The sequence below is a fragment of the Pinus tabuliformis genome, chromosome 7 (assembly GCF_031772625.1).
Source record: "Pinus tabuliformis cultivar Carrire ecotype Pingquan chromosome 7, CPIR1, whole genome shotgun sequence".
Taxonomy (NCBI): Eukaryota; Viridiplantae; Streptophyta; class Pinopsida; order Pinales; family Pinaceae; genus Pinus; species Pinus tabuliformis.
The window spans coordinates 1,980,634,506-1,980,657,950 of NC_142293.1; the positions used below are offsets into that span (position 1 = coordinate 1,980,634,506).

At 40.6% G+C, this 23,445-nt stretch overlaps 1 pseudogene; it reads left to right on the forward strand.

The window, feature by feature from the left end:
• LOC149256412 (uncharacterized) overlaps window positions 1-23,445 on the forward strand; it is a 79,644-nt pseudogene that overhangs the window by 31,756 nt on the left and 24,443 nt on the right.

The following is a 23,445-nucleotide window of genomic DNA, read 5'->3' on the forward strand; positions in this document are numbered from 1 at the left end:
TAGAGCGCGGACTAAGGTCTCACCCGAAGTAGTATGGGAGGGTGCTAGAACCAAGTTTCCGCACCTTGGAGATGTCTGATGAGTTTGATTGGTCCATTGTTTGTCCTCCTCGAATGGAAATGTTCCGTACATCAAGCACTATGGTGCTCCCTATGAGAGTGTGGTGGAGGGTCTCTTCAAATATTCTGCGTTAATGGGAATTTTTCCACTCCCACCTCCTCATGTTGCCTCTGCCATCATTATCTCAGTCAAATTTGATCCCTGGGTCATACCTGCACCAGATCTTGTTGATACTTGGGGCAAGGTTATGCCGCTTAGACCCGCCGAAGTCAATTACGTGGAAATTGTTTTGGCTTCGAACACCACATCCTCTGATTCTCATATGTCGAAGGCCTCTCTCGATATGTACTCTCAATCCCCCTGGCTTGGCACTTTGGAATCATTTTATCGCTTAGCCGAGACCTTCCTCGCTGATGAAGGTATCATGGAAATCATGTTTCTCGAGGAACTACCATGGATCGATACTCATCATCGATCCTCATTCCTGCCTCGCTCGGTGGTTATGTCTACCACTTTCTAAGAGTCTTCTTCTCCATTTCCGCCACCGACCATTACTCATGAAGTATGGTTGGAAGGAAATCTGGGTAATATTTACCCAAACGATGCCGATTGACATTTCTATCAAACCCAGTGTCGTTGAACATGTTCATATTGGGGTATCTTTTTCTCTAAATGAGATCAAGACATATACTCGCTTATTTCAGGAATTCCATGATGTGTTTGCATGGTCTTACGAAAAAATGCCTGGCATTGATCCTAGTATTGTGGTACATGAAATACCAATGTATCCACATGCAAATCCCGTTCGCCAACGGCTTCGACCGGTGCACCCTAGGAAGGCCGCTGCTATTAAGGGTGAAGTCGAAAAGCTTCTCAAAGCTGGGTTCATTTATCCCATTCCCCTTATAGTCTGGGTGTCCAATATTGTCCTGATGACTAGAAAACAAGTCATTATCCACATTTGCGTGTATTATCGAGATCTTAATCGTGCCTATCCTAAAGACAACTACCCTACTCCCTTCATTGACCAAATCATTGATGAATGTGCCGGGAGCGAGATCTTTTCCTTTATGGATGGTTTTTCTGGTTATAACTAGATTAACATCGCATTGTCTGACCAAGAGAAGATAGCCTTTATCTGCCCATGGGGTACATTCACGTACAACAAGCTCCCTTTCGGCCTCAAAAATGCTGGAGCCACGTTTCAACAGGAAATGTCCTACGCGTTTCATGATATTTGCAACATTGTCCAGCCTTACTTGGATGACCTTCCCACCCATTCTCATAAGCGCCAAGATCACCCAAACCATCTTCAACATATTTTTCTATGCTGCAGACACTATAAAATTTGATTGAATCCAAACAAATGTGTTTTCTGTGTGGAATCAGGATGACTTCTTGGCTTCATCGTTTCCAAGGATGGTATTCACCTAGATCTGCTAAAAGTCGAGGCCATTGTAAATTTACCCTTCCATCTTCACTACACCAACTCTAGAGCCTACAACGAAAAGCCAACTTTCTCCGTCGTTTTATACCCAACTACGCCGGGCTAGCCACAAGATTTACCTAGTTGCTGAAACAAGGAATGCCCTTTGCGTGGGATAAGGTGGCCCAAAAATATTTTGATGATCTTAAGTTCGTCCTCATAAATGCTCCTCTATTGCTTCCACCGAACTATTATCGAGATTACTTCCTTTACCTAGCCGTAGCCCCTAGCACCATTGCTATGGTGTTGGTCCAAGATGATGATGAAGACAGCAAACATGTGATCTACTACCTTAGTCAGAATCTCCTCGACACTGAAACGCATTATGCACATGTCAAGAAGTTGTCTTTGGCTACCGTTTAGGCTATTCAATGGTTTTGGCACTATATCCTTTTACGTACGACTACAGTGGTTTCTGAATGCAACCCTATGACCTATATCCTGACTCGTTAGTTGCTAGGGGGCAAGTATTCTAAATGGATCGTTATCTTGCAAGAATTCGATTTGGTCTTCACTACAGCCAAATCTAAGAAGTAACTTATTTTTGATGAATTGATTTGTTCCCTTCCCTCAAAAGCTCTCCCTGTTGGTGTAGATGAACAGCTTCCGGATGAGACCCTTTTCCTGATTAGCACCCTTGATCCATGGTTCAGTGATATCATCGTGTATCTCCAAACCTCCATGTTTTGTTCCGCATTGACCAAGGATGATCGTCAAAGGATTCAACATCATTCCCAACCTTACCGTATTATTGGAGATACTTTATACCGTGTCAGTGTCGATTCTGTTCTTCGATGATGCCTCATGATTGAGGAAGCTGAAAGAGCTCTCAATGATTGCCACTCCGAGGCATGTGGTGGTCATATGTCTGGTTACGCTATAGCTCAAAAAATCCTTCATGTTGGTTATTTCTGGCCATCTATCTTCAAAGACTGCATTCTTATTATCTGCAAGTGTCACAAATGCCAAATTTACCAATGCAAGATGCGTGCCCCACCTGCTCACCTACACCCCATCATTACCGTTGGTCCCTTTGCCAAATGGGGCATTGATTATATGACATGTAACCTTGTTCGGCAAGGGGGCATGGCTATATTATCATCGCTATGGATTATTTTACCAAATGGGGTGAAGCGATGCCTACATATTCTGCAGATGGTAAGACGGTGACTCAATTCCTTTTTAACCATGTTATTTCCAGGTTCGACGTACCCCAAGCCATTGTCACCGACCATGGCTCCCATTTTAGAGATTACATGATGGCAGAACTGACATCTACATTGGGCTTGCGCCACGATGCCTCGACCCCATATTACCCTCAAGCCAATGGCCAAGTTGAAACCGTGAACAAGGTTTTGGTCACCATGCTTCAACGTACTATTGGGATGCACAAGTCAAATTGGCATCTCATGCTCTTTTCAGCTCTGTGGGCGTACCGAGCTTCAACTAAAGATGCAACTATTTTCACACAATTCCAGCTGGTCTATGGCCTGGAAGCAACATTGTCGATCGAATACAAGATTCCTTCACTCAAGTTCCTCATTGAACTCCTCCCCAAAACATCACCTCAAGAGGAACGCCTCTTATATTTAGAACGACTGGACGACACTCATTGTTTCGCTGCCTTGGTCATCGAAGCACAAAAGAAAAGGGTCAAATCCCATTTCAATCAGTCGATCTCCCATTGCACTTTCTATGAGGGTAATTTGGTCCTGCTATATGACCAAGCTAAATGATAAGCCGGGGTAGGCAAGTTTGAACATATGTGGCATGGGCCCTATATTGTAAAATGCTTCTTGCAGAAAGGAGCCTATGAGCTTATTGATTATGAAGGAAATCCTTTCGATAAGCCCCGAAACGGGTTTTACCTAAAAAAGTACTATGCTTAGGTCATCTTTCATGGTTACTTATGTACATTAGTGTGTGATTCATTTTTGTACAGCATGGTTTTGTGTGATAGTCTTCAAACAACTTTCCCGTTTACTATGCTTTTCTTGCTTTGCAGATGTCTGCAACTCCTCACGTTGGTTTCGCTAATGGTGCTTGTCGTAGTACCCATAACCTATCATCCATGGCATGGGTTATCTATGACCCTAACGGTGAGTTGATTGACCTTCAAGGTATCTGCCTGGGTCGTACAACCAACAACATTGTTGAATAAAGTGCAGTCATCGAACTATTGTCAGAAGCCATAGCTTTGGGCATCACAGAATTAGTTTTCAACCTGGATTCATAGCTTGTTTTCCTTCAACTCAACAGGCAATATTCCATCAGGAACCCTCAAATATTATGAATGTATCTCCGTATCCATCTATTGGAAAGACATTTTGATTATATTACATATCATCATATTCCTAGACGCATGAATACATTGACAGATGCATTAGCTAATTACGTGTTGGATAGACATTTATGAAACATGTAAAAGATAAGACAAACCATTTGTACCATAATAGACAGGAAAATACAACACATATGTGTGTGTGTGTGTGTGTGAATGTTTGATACATCAGAACCCCAAAAGATAATATGTGTGTCTATAAAAACATCAGCAGCTCGCATGCCTCATACATTCGTGGCGCGCAGGCCTTAAAAAATATGTAAATGTTGGACCTAGGAACTACTCAGCATGGTGGTCATCGTAGCATGAAACAACTCGTTCAACACAACTCAGCAGTCGGTGGATCCGATCTGAGACTCCCACTGTGTGCCTTTGGTACCGCTAAGGCATGTCTCCTATCTGAGCATACTTCGGGATACCGTGAGTAAACCCCTCAAGGTTCCTCGCGATCTCCTCCTTGTTTTCACTCCCTTCCGGATAAGGGGCGACAACATCAATAGGATGGGGGACGCGCCTGGTTATCGGGGACATCCCGGCTTGTCACTCTGGTCCAACATCTGCATAAACAAGAGAAATTTTATAAGCATGCATATACCCAAAAAAATTAAAAAATATCAAAATTAAAAATTTGATGTTTTTACCTTCTTCATCGAAGTCCTCTCCATCTAGTAAGGGCATATCTGGGTCTCCACGGAAATTAGTGCCGCTATACGACTAGTCCTCCATGACCACCTTCTCTCGTCATAGCTGTTGTAGCACTCATTGTCCATTGTTACTTAAATCTTATTTTCAGTTTATTATGAAATGAGAGAAAAATCGAAAACCTGAAAGAATGTTTGATTTTATATTTTTAAGGGCTTTGAAAGTAATAAACCCGCGAGAAGATCTCAGCCGTCCAATCAACAGGCCACAGATCCAATGACAATCGCATAATTAACTAGAATGGGTTCATTTCAGATATTAGATGCAACGATGTATTAAACACAGTTTAAATTTGTTGAAGTCCGGGTTAATCTCATCCATCCATCGGAAGAGGTGGGATCTGTCAAATATCGGGTCGCAATTTCAGATCGGAAAGTGATCAGTTTTCATCTTTTGACCGGACCCGATAAATTATCAAATCCTGTTTTATTTCCTATCAGGTCCGGAGACAGGGTCGGCAAAGTCATTGGGTATTGTCTTTAATATCAGACCCGATGAATTATTAAATACAGTTTATGTCCTATCGGGTCTGGAGATCAGGTCGGCAAAGTCATCGGGTTTAGTCCTTAATATCGGACCCGATGAATCATTAAATTCAATTTTATGCCATATTGGGTCTGGATATCGGGTCGACAAATCGTTGGGTTCAGTCTTTAAATGTCAGACATGATGAATTATCAAAAACAATTTTATGTCCTATCGAGCCCATAAGGGAGTCAAAGGCGCATTGAAAAGGTGTATGTGACATGTTTTATGAACCAGTGTTAATTATTTTTAAGTTCCGTGGGCTTGCGATCGTTTAAATGTCATACAAGTTCGACAATTGCAATCAAGTGATAGTTTGATAAGTCTTTTAAGGTGCGTTGTAGGGAAACAATGAGCACGAAGGTTAAACAGAGCTCTACCTCCGTAGTTGATCGTGACGTTAGCTCGACTGACTAGAATGTGTGTCCAGAAATTAGTGTAGGGGTTCAACCTCGTTGATGTTGTCACACACTCTTTAACCCCCATGGTGCTCCCAAAGCCTTCCGCCCTTCATCCACTGCTTCATTAAGGCTCAAGAAGTTTCGAACAGAGAACGGCCATAATCTTCTAAGTTCTGTTATTTCCTATTATTTTATGTTCTTTGAGGTGTTTTTTACCCTCTATGTAATATTCTGTAATAGTTTTTACTTAGACAGTTAGGGAAAAAGTTAAGTAGTTTGACAGCTTTGGAGACCACCAACTGTTTCATAATGTATAAAAAGAGGAAAATTTACAAAGAAAGGGTTCGAGCTTTGGAGAACCTGGGTACTAGGCCACTAAATTCCTGATACAACTGATTGATTAATGAAAGAATTAGAAGTTTTCCATACATTGTTGGGTATGATTTTGTGACTTCTCTGTTATGTGTCTTCTTATGTTTGCTTCCTTTAAGTATAGTAATGAAGCTGCATGTCTTTATTTACTTATTTAAATGAAGTTAAAATCCCTATACTTGAAGTTCACACCTCTGCAATTCTTCTAAGTTATAGATAATAGTTTCTGTGTAAGACAACATATTATTTATAACTTCTCTAAGTGTCACAGATAGTAGATCTTGTGTAAAACAACATATTGTCTATGACTAATTCATGTTTTCTTCATTCATCATTTATATTCAACAATCAAATGGAATTATGATATGTTTTGGTCACTTACGTATTGCAGGATAAAAACCAAGTCTTTCAGGTCTTTCATTTAAGGACATAACATACAATTAAGTGACAAGTAAGTGACAATAACTATTAACATTAATGTCTTAAGCACAATTTCTACACCACCACGAAATTGGTTTCTTAAGTTACAACAGTAGCCATGAGAAGAATGCAAATCAGTATGACATATGCTGACCCCCAGTGATCCTGGGCATTAAACGACTCCAACGGGCCATCCACGAATCGGGTCGCGCAGGAGGATTGACCTCAGTCAACTGATACTGGAATAGTGGAACTCGTTCCAGGAAAAAGGTCACAAGTACTGATTCGAAGCCAAATTGCTTCAAATTCCCCACCTTGGCCTTGAACAACTGGCGCTTGATGTTCATCCTCATGGCCTCTACCCAATTGAAGATCGTAGGAGTTGTGTAGTCAATAGCATAAAGGAACTTCGACTTGTTAGTCTCATGTTCCACCTGGGACCCCGCCACTCTGTTGATAGTCAACAGAAGCACCCTCAGTGTCAAATCCCTCACACTGGAAATCTCTATCTTCCCACTCTTAGATTTCAGGGCCTCAGGGCAGTGTTTGGCAAGCAAGGAAGTAATGCTTGCCCCGATCGGATGTGACCATACAAGTTCACTAGCTCACCTCTACGAGACAGTCCAGTGATGAAGTAGATATCTGAAGTTGTCAACTCCAGTTTCTGGTCCCCAATGACAAAAATCTCACGATTAATGTCCCAAAGGCTTATCAAGTATCGAAGCAACTTGAGATGCGCCCGCATCCCTAGTGTAAGGAAAAATTTGAGGAGCCCGCAAGCCCTCAAAGAATCCAGGCAATTTGGATCATTCAATGCCTGGGTGTCAACATCTTCATGTTCTCTTTCCTTCCAATCCATCATTTTCGACAATTTTTCTCCTGCAAAAGCCATCAATTTGAGTCAATTATCAATTTTGGCACATAAAATTCAAGTTTTAACGGTCAAATTTTGAGAAAAAATGGTTTTTACCTATCCACAGCGTCGGCATGCCTGTTTTAGAAATAGTCGCACCGGTCGGCACAGATGGTTATGAAAATCACCCTTGGCTGGTGCAATCCCGTGCTAAGAAATCACGCCGATCGAGGGAAATTTTTTTCTCAAAAACCTCCCTAAAAACACAAAAAGTGGCTAAAAACATAAATGAATGGCATGAAAATGGAGCTTAGGGCTTCGACTATTACCTGGAACTGATAGCTCACCGATTCACCTCCTAGATCTCCCGCAATCTACTTCGAAACAACTAGGGAAAAAGTGGGTAAAAATCCTTCACTGCAAAGGTAAAATGGTAAATGGTAAAAATATATTTACTTTTTCCCTTTTTATTCATTTTTTCATGAAAATATCAGGTTTTGTAAATATTTTTGACCTATTTTGCCTCAAGGACTCGAAAATACACTTTGCCTTACTTGTGCAGCAACAGGTGATTTATGTTTGACGACGATGATGAGTCACATTTTAGTTCTTTTCTCGACTCATTAAACTCATTTGAAAATATTGCCAAGTATTGTTTCCCTTTTTGACTCGTTAAAGAGAATAAAAATGGGTGGTCCTCTTTTAATGCTTTTCCGACCCTTTAAAAGCAAAAATATGGCCAAGCCCTTGTCGTTTTGAACTCATTAATGGATGTGAAACATCATGCGCCCAGTATAAGTTTACCCCTTTTTCGGGTTGGGAGGCACTATTTACGAAAAAGGTACTCCTTGACTGAAATGGTCAAGTGGTTCTCTCAAGTATTGTTTTCTACTTTTTTTGGGCTCGAGAGACACAAATGTACAAAAAGGGACCATGTGGAGTTTTCCTTTACGTGTCTTTTTCAAACTCTCTAAACATGAAAAAAGATACCGAGTTACACCTTTATTGGACTCGTTAAACTATTAAATGACATTGGATTCATCATCATGACGAACATGAGCTTCTCCTTCCTAGGGCTCGTTAAACTTACTAGGTCGGATTCATCCGAAGGATGAACTTACAATGCAAGCATATGATATCCCCTTCAAGCTTGCGATTGAAAAATAATTGGGGTACTTGCCAGAAATGGTGGGGGAAAAATTTGGAAATCTATCAGTCATGTTGGCAGCTCACTCTTGAACATGACACTCTTTGCTTTGTGTTGGGTTGGGACATCCTCCTTTGTATCATTGACCTTCCTGGTTTTGGGCCTTTCATTTTTGCCTTCCATTTGATCTTTGCCACATCATCATGACCACCGATCCTATGGATCCAAAAGCTTCCAAACTTCCAGTTGTGTGGCCGATATGTTCAAGAGTTGTCCTTCTGCAGTTAAACTTACCTCTGATTCTCTGTATCATCCAAAATCATTTTGAATCCTCTCGTCTTGCATTAATGATGTGGGATTCATTATGGCCCTCCTTCGACACGGTTGCTTTTCATCGACTTCAACTCATTATCCGGGAGTTGACTAAGAGACTCCCTTCCAATATGATGAATGCCAGTATTGCAACATGGATGATGCAACTCCTGGGCTACCAAATTTACTTATCAACCCGAGGTTCGTACAAACTTGGAGGTGATAGTGCTATATGCACAAGTAAAAGTGAAGGTCCTGCCTGTTGTCACTGTTCATCCGGCGAGAGACCCCAGGGTTCCAAGACAGACTTCTATAGAGTCAGAATAAGCTTGATTCTTTGATGGAAGAAGAGCAAATCTATTCTAAGAGAGCTACACTACTGCAGTAATGAGGAAAACAACATGTAATGCTAAATCACACCATATTCTAATTAACCATTTAAACGGTTGTGCTAAGAAGAATTGCTAAATCATCACTAACCTAATGTTGCTATCTAAGCTATAGAAGTAAAGAGCATCAAACCATACTAATGTGTAAGCAAGAAAACTAAACTAAATTTGTTTTCACTTTTTTGGTTTTTTAGGCAAAATCAAGTATGCAAATTAATTGTTCTTGTGGATGTGACAGGTGGATGGAAGGTGATTGAGGATGGATAAAAGGCTTATGGAGTGATTGGATGGTGTGGAAGGGTCCTAGGAGGCTTTTTGTGACTTCCTAGAGGTTCCCCATCAATTCAGCCTCAAAACAGGCCGTTTTAGGAAAACCTATAGGATGTACTAGAAACCTACAAGATGATCTTGTAGGAATTACATGAAACCTATAGGATACAGTTGAGAGCTAATTGTGAGGTGTTGGGAAGATTGGAAAAGGTGTGTGATGAGTGGGATGGGGTGTTAGAAGGTCTAGGAACACTCAAGAGTCAATATCCAAGATCAGAGGTGGCTAGATTCGCTCAATGTATCTAGGGGAATTTTAATGAAAAATGACTTTTTCTTACTTTTGGTATTAACAGTACCAATCATACCGTCAGTGGCATGAGACCCTAAAGGAGCTGCAATGATTTGATTTTGCTTAGGAAGATCGGGGATTTTCTCATGTAACGTACCTAACTGAGTATAAACTAAGTCAAGGTACTGTGCTTGAGCAATTACTTGCTCCTCAGTAACGACTCCGGCCTTAGCTACATCCTTAGTGATCTTTGGCAATAAAGATTTTACAAACCATTCAGCTAAGATCTGATCCGGAATAAAAACCTTCACTAAATGCCGTCGACGTCTCCATTCATGAATGTGATCTGAAATGTAAGTGGATGTCGACTGCTTTAATGAAGTTAGTAATTCCGTGCCATTGTCATATCTGACTGGCAACTGAAAATGAGTTAAAAACAAAGTAGCTAATTGACTAAAGTTATAAAAAGTGGCCCGCGGTAACTGAATGTACCACTTGGCTGCAAGACCAATTAGAGTGCGCTGGAAAAGCCTTAAACGGATTGAATCATTTGAAATGGAATTAGACGCACACCAAAGGTGATAAGTCATCACATGGTTCGACGGGTCATCTCCTGATTTGCCTTCAAACTTAGGAATATCACTAGGCAACTTATTCGGCATTGGCGGCCAAAACGGAAGATAGTTAATGGGATCGTTCGTTAGGCGCGACAAGTCAGGCAAGTCCAAAGTTGCAATAAACGGTAACTGACGATTAGGGTCCCTAAAACTCTGGGTCATGAGACCAGCCCCAGGAGGAGGATATCCAGGATAACTAGGAATTGGAATTGCATTTGGGATATTGTATCCTTCCGGAAAACCAGGATTAACCGGACCGTACTGGGGTTGTTGAGGTTGTTGATATGTATACCCAGGGTACGGTTGATACTGATAGACTGGCTGCTGCACAGCAGGACCGAATTGGTACTGTCCCTGGTACGGTTGATAAGTAAATTGTGGTTGAATTGTGACAACCGTACTTGAACCAGGTTGTCCTACAAGCATCTGAACCGAAGTTTGAATTGTGGATCCAGACTAAGGTAAAGATGTCTGAGGAGTTGATACAGGAACAGTAGAAACCGGAGCTGTCGATACTCCAAAAGTAGGTGGGGTTGATTGAACAGATGTTGCAGCAGTTGCAGCAGCCGTTTGAGGCGGAGTACAAGGCGTACTAGGCTTAGGCTGAGAAACTACCGAAGGTACAGAAGTTTGAATAGTAGACTGGACAGGTTGTTGGGGTGAACCAGAAACTAAGGGTTTTCCAGTTTGAGATGACAACTGTACATTCGGTTGCAAGACTTGTTGAGTTTGTGATGGATCCCACACTAAATTCATTCCGGGGTACGAACCCATAACAGGTTGAGAATATTGAGGACCATAACCGGGTTGAGGGTAGGGTTGATAATTCGGAGGTACATTTCCAGTTCCTTGAACATATGATTGACCGGAAGGTGGTTGGAAACCTTGGTTGGAGTACTAACCTTGGGGTTGATAACCTTGAGGCACGTACTGATACTGGGGTTGACCTTGAGGTACATATTGATACTGGGGTTGACCTTGAGGTACATATTGAGTCTGGGGTTGACCTTGAGGAACGTACTGTCCCGTAGGTATGTACTGTCCTTGAGGTTACCCCCTGGCGGTACCTTGAGGTTTCCCCCAAGGCGATACTTGAGGATTTTGAGGTTGCCCCCCAGGCGGTAACTGGCCACCTTGAGGTTGAGGATTAGGAATAGTACCTGACATCATGAGAATATCTTCTACACTCAACGACTTAGTACCATTATTTCCAGTTAATAACCCTTGTTCAATGGGTTGAGGAGACGCTCCCGCAAAAGTACCAGAAAGTGACTGATACCCAGAGGGAATAGAAGGACCGCCGTACAAAAAGAATTCTGGAGATTGAGAAAGCATGGACGACTGTCTTGACATATTTAATGGAGGATAGTAACCTCTAGGCGTTGGGTGATAAGGAATACGAGGTGGTGAAAAACTTAGTCCCGGGTTTTCAAAAAAATTAGTCAATGAGAGATACCAAGCATTGCTCCTAGGTGGACTGTAAAAAATTGATTCACGCTCCCTAAGTTCGATAACAGGTTGATTTTCAAGGATAGGGATGCCTACTTCTTCTTCCGGAGTAGCAAGTTCTTCAATAGCTATAAGTCCAGAAGGAAGATTTTGGGTAATTATTCTTTCTACCCTGGGTGAACCAGGACCACTAGAAGTTGGAGAGGTAAACCTCGATGTTGGAGTAGCAGCAAATTCACTTTCAGGTTTAGATATTTCAGGTTCCTCACCTATATCACTAGTAGATGAAAAGCTACCAGTAATTTCGGAAACAGACATTGATTTTGGATTATAATCTGCTACTAAAGCTTGAAAATCAGGATGTACCACTAAAGAAGACTCTCCTTCTTTAGGTGACCCAACTCTACTGTCTCTAGGGGTTACGAGGTCTCTTAACCCTTCAGGCTGGCTCGGTGAAAACTCAGGAGGTTGGCCCCGAAGTCTACGGGACTTCCTCGGTAATTCATCCACGATTAAAATTTTTAACTAATTCACACGAAAACAAAGTAAAATCTCAATGAAAACCACCTAAAGCCTCTAAAGAACCAAACAAATTTGAATCACATGCCTAAAGAATCTAGGAGATCAAACCACACACAAACAATAACTTTCCATACTGAAAACACTAGTTGGTGATGAAACCCAACGTCGCAGAGTTCAATACAGAAATGGCAGTTGGAATAGTTACCCCGGCAACCTGCTTAATGAATAGACTGGCACAAGTTCCTCCACTAAACCGTCTCGAGTGAAGAGAACCCCCCAGAAAATCCAAGTGAGTCTAGCCGACGTCTGCTCCAGGTACAGTGGGATCTTCCCACCACTGTCACCTTAGGAAGAATCCTATAGAATATGGTCACCAAGGTTACCAACGGAAACAAATATACCTGGGGGAACAGTCTACGATCCAATACGCACGCAAGGGCAGAGTAACAAGCTCAATCCCCTTGAAGGCTCCTTAACATAATTTACCAACAAGTGACCCCAGGCTCCTCGACAATGGTTAATCCGATGATCCAGATTTAAACAGGAACGCAACAAATTACAGAGATAACCATATACACAAAGATGCAGCGGAAATAATACTTCATTTCATTAATGGAAAAATACTGAAATATGCTTACAACCAGAAATGGAAATAAACCAGCTAGGGCGATGGTAGCTTATCTCTGAGAAGAGATGTGATGGCTACATGCCTCTGAACTGTATTACAATGAGGCTCGAAGGCCTATTTATTGTTGAGAAACAATGGAAAACCCTTAACATTCCAAAACCTAACCCTAGGAGATGAAACGCCAAACTGTGGGCCCCGTTTGGGGGTAAATTGGTACATCAACTTCCCGGGGTCGTAACTTTGGCATATGATCTCCGTTTGACGCGTACAATAGCTCATTAGAAAGATCTATCTGAGCACTATCATTGTTGGAACGGGCAACATTGGGCCATTCCATGGACCCATGTTTCCCCTGGATTCCCCAAAAAACGTCGTTTAGGGCCTCAAAACGGCTCCGGAAGTTCAGGACCCGAAAAACTGCTAAAAATAGTAAATTGTGCTACAATTAAGGAAACTGAAAATGCTGAGAAAGACAATGGTGGGGGTCCAGGTGGACTTGGCAGGTGGCCACCAATATCCACCTGGATCATCCGAGGTTTACCGTTGTTAATACGTGAATATCTAGTGTCGTTCCCAATGAGGAAGGATTGATTCCCACACTGGTTCGGACACGATCTTGTGCTTCTCCTTTAAGAGGAGCTTTCCGAGATCATAAATGCAACAATCGGATTTTTCTCCTACCGCAAGATACAGCTACTTGTTTGTTTTACTGTCTTGGAGAGTTAATTACTCCCTACTCCAAGACACTAGCCTAAGCTATGTTGGTGTATGAGAGCCCTAGAAAAAAATATATTACTAGATAGATTTTACTTTAAGCGTTATTTTTATTGGTTTTGTTTAAGTCAAGAGGTGCGGAGATGAAACTTGTGGTGTGAAGACTCGACTCGAAATCACTAAAAAATGCACTTAAGATGATTAAGCAATCTTTTCCCTTCAATGAACTTCTAGCTAGGAAAGAGTTTGAGAATGCAAATGCTTGTAAACACAAATATTTCTTAACAAACAAATTAAAAGAAGAGCTTTCTGTCTTTTCCAATGCACTCAAAACGAGACAATTAGTTATTTTCACAAAAATTTCCCTTTTCTTTCAAAACACTCAAATACTACAAAAACAAACTTTTTCCAAAAGAGATTTTTTATTTTTTATAAAACACTCAAAACTATGGAAATAACTAATATTGAGATCTATAAACTATAGAAAAAAAATCTATTTGAAGTCAAAGCTTACAACATGTCTTTTCCAAGGATGTTTTACTTAGCTATAAGCAAACTAAGGACTAATTTGTCCAGAATCACAAATCAGTCAAAAAACAACCAATTTTTGTTTTCTTTTCTAAAAATGAAATCCAAACTTTTAACACAAGCCTTTTCGAAGTTTCGCAAAGAGAAAACACAAGGTGGATTCCTCAACAAAGGTAGATTTTGCAAATGGTCAGACTCATAAGAAGGCTAGTAACAACCAAGGTGATCTAAGGCTTCTACAGCTTCTAAGCTCTGAGCTACTACAAGACCAAAATGAAAAACCAAGCCCGGCAACCAAAACTTCTAGGAATTTCACCTAAAACCCTAACACCAATGGAATTAACCTAAGAAAAGCTTCTGACAGGTTATATGCAGGTCTGGGCAGGGGATAATAACATCTAAACAAAAACTAAGCTGACTAACAGAGAAAATCTTAGGTTTTCCAAAATTTTGACAGGGTTCGCAGGCCCACAGTTCACACAGGTGCGGTACCGCTTTGTGCTAAAAGCAAAAGTGCGGATAGGTCCGCACCGTGTCGCAAGCCAAGGGTGCGGTCCTTTCCCAAAGTTAAGAAAAACAAAAAATAATCCTAGATCTACTAAATCTACCCAATTCCACACACAACAAGCCAAAAATAGAAACGAAAACACAGTTTCTCAGGCCAAAGTAAAAACAAGGAAAAAATCAAGTCCCCAGTATGGTCGCCATTTTGTCACACGGAATGAGTCGATCTTGCGGACAAGATTGACCTTCCTAGAATCTAATGATATCTAGTGACAAGCAAGCCAATAAAAAACTATCTTTCTCTAAATATGCAATATATAAAAAAAGGCAAACAAGTGTTTTAGGCCTACCTTGGGTCCAATGCAAGTTTGTGGAAGCCTCGCTCCTTTGATCCAAATGAGATCCCTTGTCGTGAATCTGCAAACACAAACAAGCAAACAAATTAAATAGCACCTGAAAAGCCAATATCATAAAGCATACTTAACATGATGATCAAGGAATTCATGAAACAAATGACATAAGACAATTTGTTGAGAAAAATGAATCTGATTGTATTAATTCAAATCAAAGAAGAACTTTAAAACCTATGCCTTGATGCTGTACAAGCTCCTCCCAGGGTCCAACAAGAAGTCTCCTCTACTTTGACAAGTTTCACTCTCTTCCCAGTGAAGCCAAAAAGGTATGTGATCTCTCCTCTCAAGCTTAACTAGGAAGTCTCAATTCCACCAACATTTACCCTAAAAAATGTTCAGTTTCTAACCTCCTTAGCAACCAGCCCAATGCCTTAATTTATAGTGCAATGGAGGGAAGTTACGAGGTCCTCCTTCAAAGGGATAAAGCCATCCTTCAAAGGGATAGCTCCTCTCATCAAGGGATTAGCTCCTTCTCTTTTGGGATGCATGAACCACCTAAGAGCGAACAATCCACGTCAAAATTCCTTCTAGAATCATCTAGAATTAACCCAAAGTGAGTTTTTTAGAATAAACTTGTGCCTTTTTTACTTTCAAAGGGGTCCGCACCCACTCCTTTAGGGATAGAGCGGGCAGGTCTGCAGGTAATGTGAACAGGGGGTGCGGGACCGCAGGCAACAGTGAGAGAAAGTGCGGAACCAGAGCTTTGTTGATTTTCAATGTCTTTCTCTCATTTTCAAAGCTTGACTTGAAGAGCTGAGGTCTGAGACTTGCTTAGGAGGACAGTACAAGTGATGATAGACCCATACTAATTGCAAATAGTCATGGTGATGATATTTTTGTGTAACACTTTGTTTTTCACTTGGTCGGCTGCCTTCTAGTCCTCATGATTTGGTTGTTTGCACTCCGAGCTGATGGAGGAATATTCGAATGGAAGGGTAGTAAATGAGGAGGATTTTCCTCCTATAATTCCTCTCCCTTGTCCCATTTGAGTTTTTACCAAGGTATTTGCCAAAATTCCTTTCTTTTATCCTTTAATCCTGCACTAAATGCACATTAGACCACAAAGCAAAATATCCAACTCTAACTCATCTCATAAACAAAATATAATCAAAAGTATGCAACAAGTTATGAGAATAGTTGGTTTGACTAAGCTAGGAGGTGAATTGAGGCCCATATAATTACCCAATGATGAGGCTCATCAAAGTACCTTAGAGCTTGCATGCCCTATTGGCAAGTTCTTTGCACTCAAGACAAGTTCACATCATTGGCTTTTGATCGAGTGATTTCACGGGTGTTCGAATCCAGTTCCTGTATTCACATTTGTGAATTGTGCTGATAGTACCTTGAGGGCCATTGTCATTATTGGTGGTTTCTCTCGTGCTTGTTAACAGTTTATATCATTGACTGGTAATTAAGTGACTTTCTAGCATGTTCGATGTCAACACATCTATTCGCATGCTAGGATCTGTAGTGTGATCGGGTATTGTTGGAGTGCAAGAGCCTGGACTCAGATCACACAAGTCCAGGTTGCGAAGTGGTGTGACATGGTTTATGATGATATGCATGTCCCTTTAATATGGCTAGCTATGACCAGACCATGAGTTATCATATGTGATCCTTCTCATTATTGGATGGTTGTGACCATACCTTGGTTTCATTATGATCCTCTTTGGTGGATCGTTGTGCCCATACCTGGATCCATTTACATGATCATTCTTTGGATGGCTGAGTCCATCCCACAATTCATGTGTCATTCAACAGAGATCTCATGTATATGTATTTGTACTTGTTTACAGGTTTTCTGATGATAGACCGATTCCCAGCACTGATTTATAAAGCATTTCATCCCTCACTCTAGCTCGACCTTCACGCTTTAGGGGGTATCTGTTACACAACATTTTTTTACTGTCCCTGTACTCCCCATTCCTTAATCCTGGAGGAACTCTATAGTGAACCCCATATGCTTTGCCTTCATGAATAAACTCCCATTATGTCCCTCTTCATGAGCAGATCATTTCCCTTTTGCACCATTTCCCCTTAAACTTCTGTTTTGCCCAGTTTACAATATCGACGCTAATGGCCTTTGTCTTCCCCGCGCCAATGTGCAGAGATTAGCACTATTCCCTACACCAAACGGTGCGATTGAGTTGTCTTCTAGTCACACTGGTCCTGTTATGGAAAGTTTTTTAAATTAGAGCCGAAGCTTCCAGCTCTAAAAGCTCTGTAACAAAAGTCTGGTAAATGGTTTAGCCGGATTGGGTTGAGGATGACAGTTTGGGCTCCTTTCCCCTATAATGATGGAACTACCTCAAGGGATAAGTCCTTCTCCCATGAGAAGAGGATCCATCTCCAATCCATATTTCCTATATAAACCTCCCTTCTTCCCAAGCACAAACTAGTCACAGTTAGAGTTTTGGCTTAATGCGAGTATATTATTTTGGATTAGACAAGCAATCAAGTTGTAACCATCTAGTTGTGTGAGGGAGAAGTGTGTTTGGTTTTGAGTGAAACCTAAAGGGAAGAGCCTTTAAACTATTTTTGTTTGAAGCCATCATGGAGTGCTAGCAGAAGTGTGTGGGAACCCGGTCTTGACAGAGGAAGACTGCAGTGTCAAGATGAATGGTTGTAATATCTCTTTAATATTAATATATGAAACTATTGATTGATTTCCTACATGTTTTGTAATATTACATATTCTTGTCTTAATGATTCTTGACTCATTAAGTAGGTTGAATTGAAATTTTTCTATTATTGTGTTTGTGTGTTGTTGTTGTTTACTTGTTTTAGAAGCTTGAAGAAGGAAGAGAGAGATTGCTAGGATGAGAAAGTGAGGACACCATCAAGCAGGATAAGCGAACAAGAGGTAGGCCCTCTTGATTGATTCTAACTTAAGGAAATATTCCATAGAATGTATCTATTGTGGCTAGACCCATTATTGGGCTAGAGGAATGCATTCGTGTCCGCACTTATAATTTTACTTCACCACAGGATCTTCCACCCCTTTTGTGCAACCAGAGCAAGAATTGATCTAATGGATGAGTACCTCATGACAAGAGAAAAGGTCTCCTCATAGACAATCCCCTCAACTTGAGAGTATCCCTTGGCCAAAAATATGGCCTTGTACTTTTCTATGCTTCCATCTACTCCATGCTTTACCTTGAAGATCCATATCGAACCCACAACTGATTTGTTTGCTAGTCTTGGGACTACTTCCCAAACACTATTCTTTACAATGGATTCGTATTCCTCCACCATTGTATCAACCCATATAGGTTTCTCTACTCCTTCCTCGAAGTAGGATGACTCATTATATACAAGCTTAGTCATCATAACCATGTAGCTAGTGTACCAATCTAGTGACCTTCTCTGCTTGTGCCGATTTGAAGGAACACCCACATTCTCCCTCGTATCTTGCATAAGTCTCTCAGCTTCCCTCGTCCTTTTCTTTCCTTCTCTGGATGTTTCTACTTTAATGGATGTCTCTACTCTCTACTCCACAACTTCTTGAGGCTCCTCCTTTGGAGCTAAAATCTCCTTGTTTGGTGGGATCCGAAGCTCCCTCTCAAGAGAGCACCACATCACTTTATCTTCATAAAATTTTACATCCCTTTGCACAATTGTCATTCTCAGAGGTGGAAAGTACACATGGTAGTTGTGGGGAGTTTTTGTGTGACCCATAAATACCCCCAATTTTGTTGTCAGTTCTAGTTTCTTCCTTGATTCTTTGGAGAAATGGCAGTAAATAGAGGCTCAAAAAATCTTGAAGTGTGACACATCCAAATTTATCCCTAAGAAATCTTCCTCCGGTGTAATCATGCCCAGAATCTGATGATGACTTTTATTATGAAAATAAATTGTTGTGTTGCATGCATCGGCCCACAAATGCAGAGGTAGGCCTTGATCATGCAACATCACTCTCGATTCTCCCACAATGCTATGATTCTTTCTCTCAACCACCCCATTATGTTGTGGGTTGTGGGTGCTGTCAACTCTTGTCAAATGCACTTTTTTGCACATGAATTTTTAAATTGATTCGACATGTACTCACCTCCATTATCGCTCCTAAGATCCTTCACCTTCTTTCTCATTTCTTTCCAGCTAATGCCTTGATTTTTATGAACTTGGAGAATGTATCATCCTTCTTCTGCATGAAGAATATCCAATACTTCCGTGAGAAGTCATCAACAAAAATGACAATATATTTGTGCCTAGCAGTGGAGGTTTTCGAGAAAGGTCCATAGACATCAAAGTGGATCCTTTCAAGGACTACATGTGCTTTGCTGTCTCAATCATGGAATGTGGATTTTGTGTACTTCCACAAAGTACATCCTTTTCATACATCCTTTTACTCAAGTACTCTTTTGGGAAGGCATGTGGTTATCTACTACATGATATTCAAAGCACCATGATGCAAATGGCCAAGTCTTGTATGCCAAAGTTCACCAACATCACGATTGTGCATCTTCTTCGCCTTTGTGATCAATGCAACACAATCCTCCACATATAGCTTGTACAGGTTCTTCACATGAACCCTAATCTGCTTCACCTGTCCCATGGTGATGTGTCTTAGGAATTCCCCTCCTTTGATGAAGATAACATTATAACCACGGTCTTCCAAAACTGCAATAGAGATGAGATTTTTCTTTAGTCCCAGAGTGAACATGACATCCTTGAGACTGAGGGGGGAGCTTGAATCCCTCTGAAAGGTGACTATACCAATCTTGGTCATGATATACATTCCATCACCACCCATCTTGATGTGCATCTACAAATATTTCTCCTCTAAGTGATTGAAAAGTCTCTACACCTTGTCATGTGGAATGATGCACCTGAGTCCAAGTACCACATGCTCCCCATCACTGTGTTGGCCATGCATGCAATGAGGGTAAAGTCAAGCTCAAATTGTGAAGCCAAAGCTTCACCTGCTACTCCTCCTGAGGTCTTCTTTATTGTCTTCATGTGTGGACACTTCATGGCATAGTGCCCAAATTCATGACAATGGAAGCATTTAATTTTTAACATCTTTCTTCTTGCCCCCTTGACTAGATTATGGTTTGGATTGGGATTTCTTCCCTTTTCCCTTCTTTACCTTTCCATCCAATGCAAAATTTTCTTCATCCTCACCCTTGGATGAAGTCCCATCCCTGGTATTCCGCCTTATTTCCTCCTGTACCAAATTAGACCATAAGCACTCCCAATTCAATATTTTATCCATCCCATTCACTGAATCTTGATAGTTATGCCAACTCTTGGGAAGGCCCATAAGGGCTAGGATTACGAAGTCATATTCAGGGACAATAACACTAACCTTTCTCAACTACTTTGGTATAGTGCCATTCTTCTACATCTTGATACTTCTAATTTTATCCTTAAGTGCCAGCTTCCTGTGGTCACTACTATTATCAGACAATTTTGTCAATGCTTTCCACATCACAAACAAAGTTTATTTTCCATGGATCAAGACAATATGATTCCTTACTTCATCCAAGATTATTCTCCTCGCCTTGGCTACATCTTTCTTCCACTGTGCAAGGTTCTGGACATCATCTATTGGTGGTCTTGGAATATCTGTCTTGACATATTCAAGCAATCCATTTTCATCCAATACTGCCTCCACGCGGTACTTCCATGTAACAAGATTTGAGGTGCCTTCTAAGGCATACTCTAGCCTTAGTCCATTGAAGGCCATCTTCTAAGCTCTGAATAAATCCTACTACATTGAACTTAAAATTCGAACCTCTAAGAAACAACTTCAAATTTCCTGCTATAATGTGAATCCAACTCTGGTACCATGTAGAAATTAGGTTGTATATTTGCAACTACTCATGAAGTTTCAATCAAAATCACAAGACACCAATCTACTCTACTGCTTATGAGGCCTGACACTGTTATTATTTCTTTGGGTAATAAGTTATATAGGATACTGGAGGTAGCCCCACCTACCACCATCTCTTTGATCTTTGCTAAGAAATGTAGTAAGATCATCTCCCAAAGTAGAAATTTGTTTTCTTTCTAATTCACTCAAGTAAGGGGAAGATCGTAGCCACATCCATGGCCCTGGGGAAGGGTTACTCCATGCAGTAGAAGTAGGTGGATACGGTCATGGAAGAATACAAGGACATCTTCTTCTCACCCACAGGGATACCCTTGCACTGTCAAGTCAAGCATTCGATTGATCCGACTCACGGAGCACCTCTACCCAACGAGCTGATATATCGCCGCTCCATTCTGGAAAATGAAGTGATCAAGTGGAAAATCCAGGATTTACTACAAAAATGGAACATTCTAACAAGTTCCTCACCTTGTGGGAGCCCGATTGTACTTGTACATAAGAAGGATGACAACTGGAGGCTTTGCATTGATTATCGAGCATTAAAAAAAAAAACTTCTAGGAACAAGTATCCAATCCCACAGATTGATGACCTTTTGAATCAACTCAAAGGGGCCAATCATTTCAGCAAGATCAATTTGAAGTTTGGTGGTGAGCACCAGTATTGTAGCAAGAATTTTGCAACTCCTAGGGCTACCAACTTTATTTCATCAACTCGAGGTTCGTACAAACTTGGAGGTGACAGTGTTGTATACATAATAGATGCAATGGTCTACTCTTATCACTGTTCAACTGGGGTGATAGACCACTAGGGTTTTTCAAACCAGTCTTCTATTGACTAGAAGGATTTTGACTACCAAATGGAAAAGGGAAAATTATTCTTAATGAAAAAAGGGAATGCAACCTACTCTAGGAAATGAAAGTGTTGAATTGGAAGGTTATATAAAGTGACATGAAATCATCTAGCTAAGCATCTACACATTTTTCTTGCAAAACAGAACTAACATAACCTTGTATATAACATCTAGTTATATGGACTAACAGAGCATGGAATTTTACCTAAGAACTACTATGATTGTTGCATGCATGTGCTAACTTAGAAATTACAGAAAAAGCCTTCTCAATTTTTAGTTTTATGAATGAAAATGCTAATTTAACCAATTTGTTCTTTGGCAGGGGAGATAGGTATGGGATGGAGTCAAGGGTATGGAATCCAAGTGGAAGCCTAAAAGCTCAGATGACCATTTCTTCTCAATTCGGGCTTAAAACAGACTACTACAGGGTTTCCTATTTCTACTACAGAATGCCCTATATTACTACAGGAAACAAGGTGAAAGCTTATAAGGAGGTAGGAAAGGTAAAATGAAGTGCGAGAAAGGTGTCTGATAGTGAAATAAGGCATAGAGGAGGTGCACACTACCCAAGGCTTAGTCTAAGGCTTCAAGATGGTTGGACTTGCTCAAGGAAAATGTTCGCTTTGCTCACAAAACAAGAATTCAGATTAGGGTTTGGTGGACTTTGTCAGCATAGGTGGAGAAGACTTGGATGAGGCAAATGAGATGAGGTCTCCCTGTAGATCAGAAGCTCCTGCAACAACATACACTATTTTCTTCATTTATGCGCAACTTCATTTATACATGGAAAAGATGAGTTGAATGTAGGAAAAGCAGAGTTATTAATAGCTAGTGGATAAGTTTATGAAAGGGTGTGCTTCTAGACCATAGAAAACTCAAGAGATAAAAATGACAATTGCATATACTTATAATGAATTTAGAGACAGTTATCTATTCAACAAGAAACCCTAGGTTGTGTAATGATCACACAATAAATTTGTTTTTGGGCTTTGTGAATGGAACCCTCAAACCATGATCCCTTAAGGGAGATGAGGCAAAGGTCACTATCACAAGCTTTTCTGAAGTGTTTACAACCACTACTGTACCACTTATCTATCTATCCACAAATGGAAGGAAACTAAGTAATCATCCAAATACTTGTAGATTAAACAAAATCACTCCAGTAGCTAACTATGAATGTAATCTAAGCATACATATACAAAAAGACGAACCTCTGCTACTAGGGTTGGGATCTAACCCAAGAGCTTCAGCCCTCTGATTCAAATCAATGCTGGATCAAGGGAATTTTTTCATTTTCATTAAACTTATCAAAAATACATAAGAGTTATAAGTCACAATGTCTTAGCTCGGAAATTCCTCTTGGCTACAAAAAAAAAAGTTGAATCCTAATGAGGCTCTAGGCCTTATTATTTATACAACTGAAGCTACCAACAACTTCCTTAAATTTAGGGAGGCTTGGTTCCCAACTCGAGATCAACTTGTCTTCAACTATCATTGGCTTGGCTGCTAATGACCTCGGTGGCTTGGCTGCTTGTAACTCTGAGTTGATGAGATCTCGTGGAGGAATATTCGAGTGAGTGAGGATTTAAGGAGGGATATCCAATCTCCTAAAATCCCTCTTGTTTGTCTACTTCAAGTTCCTGCACTTAAATTAGCCAAAATTGCTCCAAATCCTGTAATTAATGCACATTAGGCGACATGACATAGCATCTCATCTTTACCCTTCTCACAAAGTAAAATATAACAAAAAATGTAAAGAAATTTGAGAAAAGTTGATTTTAATAAGCTGGAGAGTGGAATTAAGGTCCATATAATTTAC